This window comes from Lotus japonicus, chromosome 5 (genome assembly GCF_012489685.1).
Source record: "Lotus japonicus ecotype B-129 chromosome 5, LjGifu_v1.2".
Taxonomy (NCBI): domain Eukaryota; kingdom Viridiplantae; phylum Streptophyta; class Magnoliopsida; order Fabales; family Fabaceae; genus Lotus; species Lotus japonicus.
The window spans coordinates 32,769,646-32,781,088 of NC_080045.1; the positions used below are offsets into that span (position 1 = coordinate 32,769,646).

General features: G+C 41.5%; 1 pseudogene; it reads right to left on the reverse strand.

The window, feature by feature from the left end:
* Positions 1-427: 427 nt before the first annotated feature.
* Positions 428-1,923, reverse strand: LOC130720371 (chalcone synthase 4-like; annotated as a pseudogene).
* Positions 1,924-11,443: the final 9,520 nt, after the last annotated feature.

Genomic DNA, 11,443 nt, shown 5'->3' on the forward strand with positions numbered 1-11,443 from the left:
TCAAAGAAGACATGTACTAAGGCTCAGAAAGTAATACCAATTACCAATATGGAATAACAAAGATGTAAGTGGGGACAGAGTGACAGACCTCAAGTAGTGACTTTGACAATGAAACATTTCCAAGCCCCCTAATTAGAATCTTCCTTCCTTTTTCTGCATTCCAAAAAGCTTATTGACAATAAAAGACATCATTATCATTTAACAGAACGCACACAGGTTACCAAAAAGAGTAGCTAAGTTTAATCAGTGGAACTGTAAGGGTTCATCTTCTAAAACCAATGGAAAATACAAATGTTAAAATTCAGAAGCATCCTTACATTTCTAAAAAAACAAAGAAACAAGCTCCAAGCATCATTATCTCCTTATAATCTTTTATATGTAGACAACATTTATCTCTTACTAGTAAAGTATTCATTTTTCAAACAAATGAAAAAAAAAGCATTTAGCTATTGATTATTTTAATTTGAACATACATAATCAAACCCAATATGAGTTTATTTTCTTCCTCACAGATACACAATCTAGTGATTTTGTGAGTGTTACAAAATAATCAAACAATCAAGCATATTAAATGGTCACACTACGCAAAACAACTGTTTCAATGGTAAGTCCAGGTCCAAAACCGAATAACACACCCCATTCAAGTCCTTCACCGGTGGTTTTGAGTTCATCTTGAGCTGATTTTCTTTCTCATTTCATCTAAGATGAATAGGACACATGCACTTGACATGTTACCATATTCACTTAGCACTTCTCTAGTAGCCCTCATCTTTTCAGGTTTCAAGTCCAACTTCTGCTCAACTTGGTCTAAAATTGCTGGGCCACCTGGGTGTGCAATCCAAAAAATTGAGTTGTAATCAGATATGCCTAGTGGTTGGAAGGCCTCAATAAGTGCTTTCTCAATGTTCTTTGAAACAATCCCAGGAAACCTTTAAGGAGATGAAATGTCAATCCAACTTCACGTAGGTGACCATCAATGGCTCCTTCACTATCCGGAGCAATAGTTTGTGCAGTCCAAACTAGCTCAAACAAAGGTTTCTCAACTTCAAGCACTGGATCGGAACCAACAATGAGTGCAGCTGCTCCGTCTCCAAACAATGCTTGCCCCACAAGGCTGTCTAGGTGAGTGTCACTGGGGCCACGAAAGGTAACTGCAGTAAGTTCAGAACAAACAACCAGCACACGCGCACCTTTGTTGTTCTCAGCCAAGTCCTTAGCCAAACGGAGCACCGTGCCACCTGCAAAGCACCCTTGTTGGTACATCATGTACCTTTTCACATAAGGGCGAAGACCCAGGAGTTTGGTGAGTTGATAATCAGCACCGGGCATGTCTACACCACTTGTGGTGCAAAATATTAAGTGGGTAATCTTGGACTTAGGTTGACCCCATTCTTTAATAGCCTTTACTGCTGCTTCTTTACCCAGTCTAGGTACTTCTACAACCACCATGTCTTGCCTAGCATCCAGAGAAGGTGCCATATAAGCGCACATGTTAGGGTTCTCTTTCAAAAGATCTTCTGTCAAGTGCATGTATCTCTTCTTGATCATAGACTTGTCACCTGAAATCAATTTATAAAGAAGTAACATTAGTACAATATAATCAAGAAAACACCAAAGCCAATCTGATAATGACTAGTCTAGCAATCTAAATGAATGTTATATAGAAAAAATGGAGCAAGATAGAAAAACATAGAATGCTTACACATGCGCTGAAACTTCTCCTTAAGCTCAGTTTTGTGCTCACTGTTGGTGACTCTGAAGTAGAAATCAGGGTAAGTGCTTTGATCAACACAGTTAGGAGGGTTTGCAGTGCCAATAGCGAAGATGGTTGCTGGGCCTTCAGCTCTTTGAGCCTTGCGAATCTCAGCTACACTCACCATCTTTAAATTCTTTTTGTTGGTGATGATATCAGTTTGTAAGCAAAGATATTTGGGAAGCAAAGGAAGAAGCACTGCAAATTGAGCTCAATTAATTGGCACTTATTTGCAGTAGGAGTTGTCGTTCGTTGTGGTTGGCAAAGTTGTGAGGGGATAAGGGAATTTATATGCATGTATGGGAAGGTGGAAGTGGAAAGGGAATTGGAGTGTGGTAGCTCAACATCACGTTCCTTGTTTTGGTGATTTGGTCAATGGCTTACTCGTTGTCTGAGCAGTCAATGAGCTTACGAAGTTTGGTGGAAGGCTCTGGCGGCTTTTATGTTTTAAGACTCTCTTTACCCCATTGTTTTAGTTTTATTGACTAATTTGACTATGTGCTATTTAGGCAATTCTAATAATAACATAGAGTCTTTCCAAAAATAATTATAATCACAGAGTGAGAAATGAAGAGAAAAGAAAGAAAATAATAGGTGTAAAATAAAATGTTCTGTGAGAAGATACAAAGTGAGAAATAAAGAGAAAAATAGAGTGTATATATCTTGTTTGTATTGTACTACTGTTTGGTTTTTTTTATAAGCAAATGTTAGTTTTTTTTTTTTTTTTTTTGAGGTTCAACTTCTGTTTCTCATTAAAAAAGAAGCAGATAAAACTGCTGGGCCCCAGGGGGTCTTCCTCAATGCAGCATTGATCACTAACATAAAAAGCTAAATTTGCAAGAAAATCAACAACCCGGATGCCAGACCTCTTGACATGTGAAACAGAAAAGGATGAGAAACTCAGGGCCATAGACTTACAGCACCTGATTACATCATGTAAATATGAATCTCCTAGGCTAGTGTGAAGGTATGAAAAACGGTAGAAAGGGGGGGTTTGAATAACGTTTTCAGTATAAAACTTCCACCTTAAAGATTTTGACAAATCTTTCGAGAACTTAAGTGCTAAAGATAAGAGATAGAAAAGCACACAAGGATTTTATCCTGGTTCACTTGATAAATCACTTAAGCTACTCCAGTCCACCCGTTAAGGTGATTTCTTCCTTCTTAGAATGAAGGCAATCCACTAATCAGGTAAGAGTTACAACTGCACTTGAAACCTACAAGTGACTAACAATTACACTGACTTAGCTCACACTAAGATTCACTCTCTTAGTCTTCTCTAGGATCCGATCAACCTTGATCTCCTAAAGGAACTAAACAAACTGTTTATCAAAGAATTGTTTACAAGAGATTTGCTTCTAAAAAGCTAATAGTAAACACAATGAATTTCAGATGAAAGAAAACTTAGAAGATTTTGAATATGTCTTGCGCGTATGTGAATGCTTCTTCTTCTAGCCGTTTCTTTCAGTCTTCAGCCTCTTTATATACTCCAAGGATTAGGGTTGAGCATTGCATGGGAAATGCTACCGTTGGAGGGCAGTTCTGGAAAATCCAGCTTCTGCTGTGTCTGAGACTGTTAGGTAGGTCGTCAGGATAGTACATATGCTTTTGTACTTGGATAGCGACGCGACCTTTAAACCTAGGAGACTTCTGATCAGGGGAATGCTTCATATTGGAACTTGTGAAGCCGGTTGATCAGAGTCAGAGGGAAAACACAGATCCTCTGACCATTGTTTCTTCTGATTCTGAACTCAGAGGGAAGAACATGGCCTTCAGAGTTTCTTGCTTCTGGACTTCAGAGTTTCCACCATTCAGCTTCTGGATCTCCAGAGTCTTCTACACCATCAGAACATCTGAACCTTCAGTGTTTCTTGGTTATCAGAACTTCTGGATCTTCAGAGCTTCTAGTGACTGAGTCCACATCAGAGTTTGTATAACTTCAGAACTTCTGAAGCTTTTCCACTGTTCATACTGAACATGGTGAATGCGAAAGCGTTGCTTGGTTCACTCTTTAAGCACAGTGCTTCTGATTTGTGTGAGATTGAATAGAGGTCAGAGCCTGTAAATAGCACACTCAGAAAAACACGTTAGAGTACCACAATTGTTCATATCAAAAGGTTAACTTGTAATCATCAAAACATAGAGTTGTACTACTAGATCAAAACTTGATCTTACAATCTCCCCCTTTTTGATGATGACAAAACTAAGATTTTTGATGAACAATTCTTAAACATTAAACTGAATTCACTCAGAGTTTAGAGATATAGAATAATACTTATCCTGATGTGAATAGTTTATCTTGCTCATTCTGAATTCAAGTCACTGCTTGATTCTGAGCTTAGCTCCCCCTGAATCTAATACTTGATGAAAACGTTAGTAAAGTCTAGATTCTGAGCTAAATGATATAAGAGTTCAGAGTGAAAAACTTATGACATAGATGAAAATCGAGTAAACAGAGCGCATAAGTAATCAGAGTCACGGACAGGGTATCAGAGTCTTGAGTATCAGAGTCAACTTAGAAACACTTCAGAAGAAGTGAAATGTATTCCTTGTATTTGCCCAGTGACACATCTATGGTCATGAAGGTGGAACTCTTAAATTCTCCAAAAGAAAAAATAAATCACACTAACACATCTTACACATCAAAAACTGGGTTTACTCCCCCTTTTTGTCATAAGCAAAAAGCTTGGGGTGTGAAAAACTTAGCTTGAAGTACAAGGTACTCCCCTTAGAGAAGGTATAAGTTTAAAGAAGATGAAAACGATGCCAAGGATCAGAGTTAGGCGAAATAAATAGAAGAGTTTAATGCAAGAGAAGAACGTTTACCACCGGTCAAGGGAGTAAAGAGAAGAGTCAGTTACCAAGAACTTAACCTCGAGAAACCGTAGGAGCATTAACTTTCAGACAGAAAGTGAAGCCTATATAAAGCGTTGGAGAGAAGGGTAAGCTTCACACCTCGAACAATCTTCAGTAAAAAAAAATGGCATCATACATCGTAGCACTAGAAGAGCTGAGGAAGAAGTCCTTTGAGGAGGACTTGTTCCTGAACATCAGGCATCCAGAGGGTACAACGACCATCTCGGAGCTGACACGGACACTGCTGGAAGAGGACCTGCGTCCAGAGTTGAAGAGAGACCTGAGGGAATTTCTTGCCTTCGTTGAGGAGGTGCAAGAACTCAGCCGGCTTGAACTCAAGCTGCTGGAAGAAAAAGAGATCTTGGAAGAGAAGCTCAAGACTTCAGAAGAGATTCTGGAGAGGGATGAGCTAAAGGACAGGCTCAGCAACATCCAGTATGCACTGGAGCGTCTGGAGAAGGATAGGTCAGAGCAGCGCCAGGAGTGCAGAAGAATGAGGAGGGATCCTCCATTCTAGACTTTAGGGAAATAATGTATGATGTAAACATAAAGATATGATGAATAAAAGGATTTTTGCAAACATATGTGACACAAATATATATTATATATATGCATAGTTAATCACAAACAACAAAGTAAAGAAATAAGTAAATAAAAAGAAACAGAGTTTAACAAAAAAATAAAACAACGTTAAAGAAAAAGAAAAACGAAGAGGATCCTAAAACTAAGGTTTATCCGTTCGACGCAGAAGTTCCATCATCATGTGCTTCATCTCAATCAGCATGGATTCATGAATGTCAAGACGCTGTTCCATGATGTCGAGTCTGGATGAGCTTGACTGAGCAGAACCGGAAGGAACATTCTGAGCAGCTTGAGGATCTGGAATGGAAGCAGAAGCATCATGAATAAACACTACTGGTGCAAGTGCTTGGCATCTAAGAGCGTCAGCCTCAGCTTCAAGTCGCTCTGCCTCTAATCGGGCTTGTTCAGCTTGAGCTGCTGCTTGACGTGCAGCTTCTTCTGCTTGAGCTTTCTTTCTCTTGGCTTCTTCAATAGCTTCAAGAAGCTTATGTCTCTGTTCTTGTTCATGAAGAGCCACCTTCGAGCAAACTTTGCTTAGCAGCCTCAATGCTCTGACTTCCCTCTGCATGCAGGAGCTGCATCATATTGGAACTTGAGCCACTAGCCAAGTGCCAGATTGTTCCACTCATCAGCCACACGTTCAGCGTTCTCACTGAGGTCAGTCTGACCGTGCCATTGCGTAGCATCAAAGAAGCTTCATGATAGAAAGTATTGATGCACTCAGAGAGAGATGTGGGTCGGAGGTGAGTGTAGGGAATTATGGAGAGGTTGGTTTCAGGAGAGGCTGGGTGATTGCTGCTATGGGCTTCAGAGGCACCTTGTGGAGAACCAATGTTAAACGGTTGAGCATTGGGTTCAGAGGTTCCAAGGCGAGGTTCTGAAGTTTCAACCAGAGGGTGAGGTGATCTAACCGAGGATTGGTTAGACACTGAATGTTGGGTTCAGGTTCTGGTTGAATAGGCTCTTGTTGGTCAGGGGCAGGGTGAGCTTGTTGAGCCAAAGGGTCTGCCTCTTGTAAAGGATTGGCCAAGATAGGTTCATCTGGGTCAACTAGACGTTCAGGTCTAGGGCCAGGATATCTCCTAGGGCTTGGACAAGTGAGGTAATACTCTTCTAAGGTAGACACCTTTTCTTTTCTGACCTCCATGAATTTTCTAATGGATTCAGAGTTATTGGAGGGAGAAGAATCAGCAACATTGGTTGGGAAGGATACAGGTGTATAGGCTGTGGAAGAGTCTGTATCGTGGTTCTGGCAGCAGGACGTGCTGATGCTCTGGGAACAGAGTGATCAGACGTTCTGGGTTGTGGTTCGGTTTGGTTGGGCTCTGGTTGTTCATGGATGATGGGTTCAGAAGATAATGGGTCGTACGGGATGGTAATGAGAGAGGTTGGTTCTTCTGACCTAGAGGGTTGGTTCTGAAGCAAATTCCAGAGAGGTGCTTCAGTAGGGGAAGGTTGAAAGAAGGAAGATCTTGGGGAATGTGGTGGAGAGGTGGTTTGGGCAGCTGGTTGGGATTCAGGAATAGGAGTGAGGGGATTTGAGGAGTGTTGGAGCATGGCAGATATAGGGAGTGCATCAAATAAATTCAAATCATCATCAGAAGCAAGTGCAGGCTTACTTGAATGTGCTGATGATCTAGTCTCTCTGGCAGGAGGTTCAGTCCTTCTGATCACTTCAGCAGCTGGTTCCACCCGAGTAGGCTTCACCACGATTCTGACCTTCTTCTTCTTCTTCTTAGGAGGACCATCCTCATCATCACTATCATCACCATCATCAGGCTTTCTCTTCTTCTTTTTGACCAGAGGGACATCTGATTCCTCAGAAGATTCGTCCAGTATCATCTTCCTCTGAGCTTTCTTCTTGGGAGGAGAAGGAAACTCTGGAGCTGGTGGCAGTCTGCTGACGAAATCATCAAGATCAATTTCGAATCCTTGAGCCCTTAGGTCTTCAACATAGCACCGAATGGCGTCAGGATTGTCTGCCTGTGTCCACAGAGGGTAGTCATTCAGAGGCATCCTTCTACTTCTGATTTCAGAAGATGTGTCTTCACGAGCAGGAGCAATCTTCTTCTGGACCAAACCCATCTTCTTCAGAGAATTTGCAGTGAAGACATCACTGACAATGGTGGTCAGGTCCTCTACACATCCAGCATGGACCAGATCTTGCACCAAGTTGCTTTCAATGAGAAAGTCTGAGAGCAGCCTCCCAAAGGGGATATACTTGATTGCTGACTTGATGGAGGCAGAGGTGCGAGACTTCCGGATACATTCCTTCAAGTAGGAGAACAGGAAGTAGGGAAGGCAGATCTTCTTCTGGTCTTGGATGAAGAACAACATCACCTTCTGGTTGAAGTTGATGTAGTCTGGAGAACTGCCCTTCGGTCTCTGGTTTATGCAGTGGAGCAGGATTTTGTGCCAGATCCTGAGCTTGGGATGAAGGTCCATCACGTTGTAACTCGTCTTGCCCGGTTTGAAATTGGTGTACAGGGCCTGGTTGATTGTATCCTTGGTGCTGGGTTTCAGCTTCGATTCCGTGAGTTGGAAACGATACCCAAAAGCAGTGTCTGCACCCAACAAATTCACGAAAGACTTCTCAGTGATGATGATCATCGCAGTCGGTGTGCTTCCAGAATTCCTTGACCAATCTATCATACACCGGTCCTCGAAGTCTGTTGAAGTAATTTCCCCAACCTTGAGCTTGGACTTCAGGACGAAGATCATACCCATTTGTAGCCAGGTTGTCGAGGTCGAATCTCCATTCTGCCAGGACTTGAAGTTCCTCAGGAGCAAATACGCAGTGAACGGCACAGCCCCGTTCTGCAATTGGAACAATCTGCTCTTGAGCTTGATCTTGTGTCGGATTCTCAGGGCCCCTTTGACCCGTTGCTAGACCAACTACCATGTGAGGGAACTGGGGTGCATCTGCAGTAGCTCTTCTGGTTTGTCTCACCATTTTTGAAGCGGTTGAAGGTTTAAGGTAGAAGATGAAGGTTGAAAGATGAAGAGAGATCGAGAGAGAAATCGAGAATAAGCGGTTTTGAAAAGCAGAGAGAGCGAGAGTAAAAACCGGAAGTGACAGAGAACGTGTGTGTATAGTGGGTTTTGACAAATAACCGTTGTTGATTTAAAAAGCACTTTAAGATCAACGGTTGAAAATTAAAGATAGATAGTAACAGTAAAATACACAAATCACACACAGGAGAGAAGCATATCTACACGCAATCATAACAGACTGTCACACGGGCACAAGGAACTATGCATCAGAAATACTGACGCACGTGTTGCTGTCTCAGCTTCAGAGTCAGTACCAGTGGGTACGCACACTCTGATTGAGTTACCTTCTGGACTAGACATCTTCTGATCAAGAAGTATCATAGTCAGAGGTTCTGATCCATCTTCACTCTGGACAAAAGTCCATGTTTAGATTTTTCAGAATAAAATTAAATCTATCCTCTGCTAAGGGCTTTGTAAAGATATCTGCCCATTGATGGTCAGTATCAACAAACTTCAGAAGAAGTACGCCCTTCTGTACATAATCTCTAATAAAGTGATACTTTACCTCAATGTGCTTTGCCCTTGAATGCAGGATAGGATTCTTACTCAATGAGATTGCGGCAGTGTTATCACAATAGATTGGGATATTGCTCTCAAGGATCTGATAATCCTCCAGCTGATGTTTCATCCAGAGCATCTGAGTGCTGCATATTGCTGCTGAGATATATTCTGCCTCTGCAGTTGATAGTGCAATGGTTGATTGCCTCTTGCTTGCCCATGAGACTAGATTGCTTCCCAGAAATTGACAATTTCCGGAAGTACTTTTTCTCTCTGTTCTATCTCCAGCATAATCAGCATCACAGTAACCTGAAAGCTTATACTCTGATGTTTTCTTATACATCAAGCCAAGGTTAGTGGTGCCTTTCAAATACCTTAGGATCCTCTTAACAGCAGTTAAGTGGGTTTCCCTTGGATCTGATTGGAAACGAGCACATAAATGAACACTAAATAATATGTCTGGCCTAGATGCAGTTAAGTATAGAAGTGAACCTATCATGCCACGATAGAGCTTCTGACATACTTTACCACTTTTATCTTCTTTCTCCAGAATGCATGTAGGATGCATTGGAGTCTTGGCCACTGTAGATTCCAGCATATTGAACTTCTTCAGAAGTTCTTTAGTGTACTTGCTCTGATGGATATATGTTCCTTCTGGTGTTTGATCAACTTGGATTCCCAGAAAGTACTTTAATTCTCCCATCATACTCATCTCAAATTCAGCCTGCATCATCTCAGAAAATTCTTTGCATAGAGATTGATTAGCAGAACCAAATATAATATCATCAACATAAATTTGCACAATTAAGATATCATCTTTATAAGTCTTGCAAAAAAGAGTTGTATCTACTTTACCCCTTACAAACTCATTCTCCAGAAGGAATGAGCTAAGTCTCTCATACCATGCTCTGGGAGCTTGCTTCAGACCGTAGAGTGATTTCTTCAATTTGAACACATGGTCTGGTTTCTTCTCATCTTCAAAACCTGGGGGTTGATGAACATAGACTTCCTCTGAGATATAACCATTTAGGAAGGCACTCTTCACGTCCATCTGATGTAGAACTATGTTGTGATTTACTGAGAAAGAGATCAACAGTCTGATTGCCTCCAGTCTTGCTACTGGAGCAAATGTTTCAGTGTAGTCTATTCCTTCCTGCTGGCTGTAGCCTTGTGCAACTAGCCTTGCCTTGTTTCTGACTACATCTCCTTTCGCATTCAGCTTGTTTCTGAATACCCATTTCGTTCCAATAACATGGACACTCTCGGGCTTCTTCACTAAGCTCCAAACATCGTTCTTGGAAAATTGATTCAATTCTTCTTCCATGGCCAGAATCCAATCCTTGTCCTGAAGAGCTTCATCTATGGACTTGGGTTCAATTAAGGACACCAATCCTTTCAGACTGAGCAAGGTCTCTTCAGAGGATCTGAAGGCTGATCTGGTTCTGACTGGTTCGTCTTTGTTGCCTAGAATCAATTCCTTAGGGTGAGCTGCAGTGATTCTGCTCTTCTTCAGAGTTTGTGAGTTAGAGGGACCAGCTTCTTCCTCTGGTTCATCTTCCTCTGGCTCAGCTTCCTCTGGAGCTTTGCCTTTGTCAGAAACATTAATGCTTAAATCTGCAAACTTTTCAACTAGCTTTGACTGGTCAGAGTCAAGCTTATCGTCAAATCTAACATGAATAGATTCTTCAATAGTCTTAGCATCAGTATTATAAAATCTAAAACCTTTAGATCTCTCAGAATAACCAAGTAATAGACACTTAGAAGACTTAGCATCAAATTTATGCAATCTATCCTTAGTATTGAGAACATAACAAACACAGCCAAAAGGATGAAAATAAGAAATGTTGGGTTTTATGTTCTTCCACAATTCATAAGGAGTCTTATTCAGAATTGGTCTCACAGAGATTCTGTTCTGAATGTAACATGCTGTATTTACTGCCTCTGCCCAAAAGTGCTTAGCCATGCCAGTTTCTTGGAGCATGGTTCTAGCCATCTCCTGAAGAGTTCTGTTCTTCCTCTCAACAACACCGTTTTGTTGAGGAGTTCTGGGACAAGAGAAATCATGTGCAATTCCATAGGAATCAAACAAACTCTCAAACTTGTCATTCTCAAACTCTCCACCATGGTCACTTCTGACACGCACAATCCTACAAGCCTTCTCGTTTTGCACTTGAGCAATGAAGGTAGAGAACACAGCATGAGACTCATCCTTGCGGGTTAGAAACTTTACCCATGTCCAGCGGCTATAGTCATCAACGATAACCATCCCATATCTCTTGCCACCTATAGACTCAGTTTTCACTGGTCCAAACAGGTCGATATGCAGAAGTTCTAACGGCCTTGAGGTTGAGACAACATTCTTTGCCTTGAAAGGGACTTTTGTGAATTTGCCTTTCTGACATGCTTCACAAAGAGCGTCTGAAGCGAACTTCAGATTGGGTAAGCCCCTGACAAGGTTTAGCTTGCTCAGCTGAGAAATCTTTCTCATACTGGCATGCCCTAACCGTCTATGCCATACCCACTGCTCTTCATTAACAGACAGAAGGCACTTCACATTCTGAGCCTCCAACTCAGATAATCTGATCTTATAAATGTTGTTCTTCCTCTTGCTGTTAAACAGAACAGAGCCATCGATCTGACTTACAGCCCGGAAGGACTTTTGATTGAATATAACATCATAACCCTTGTCAGCTAATTGAC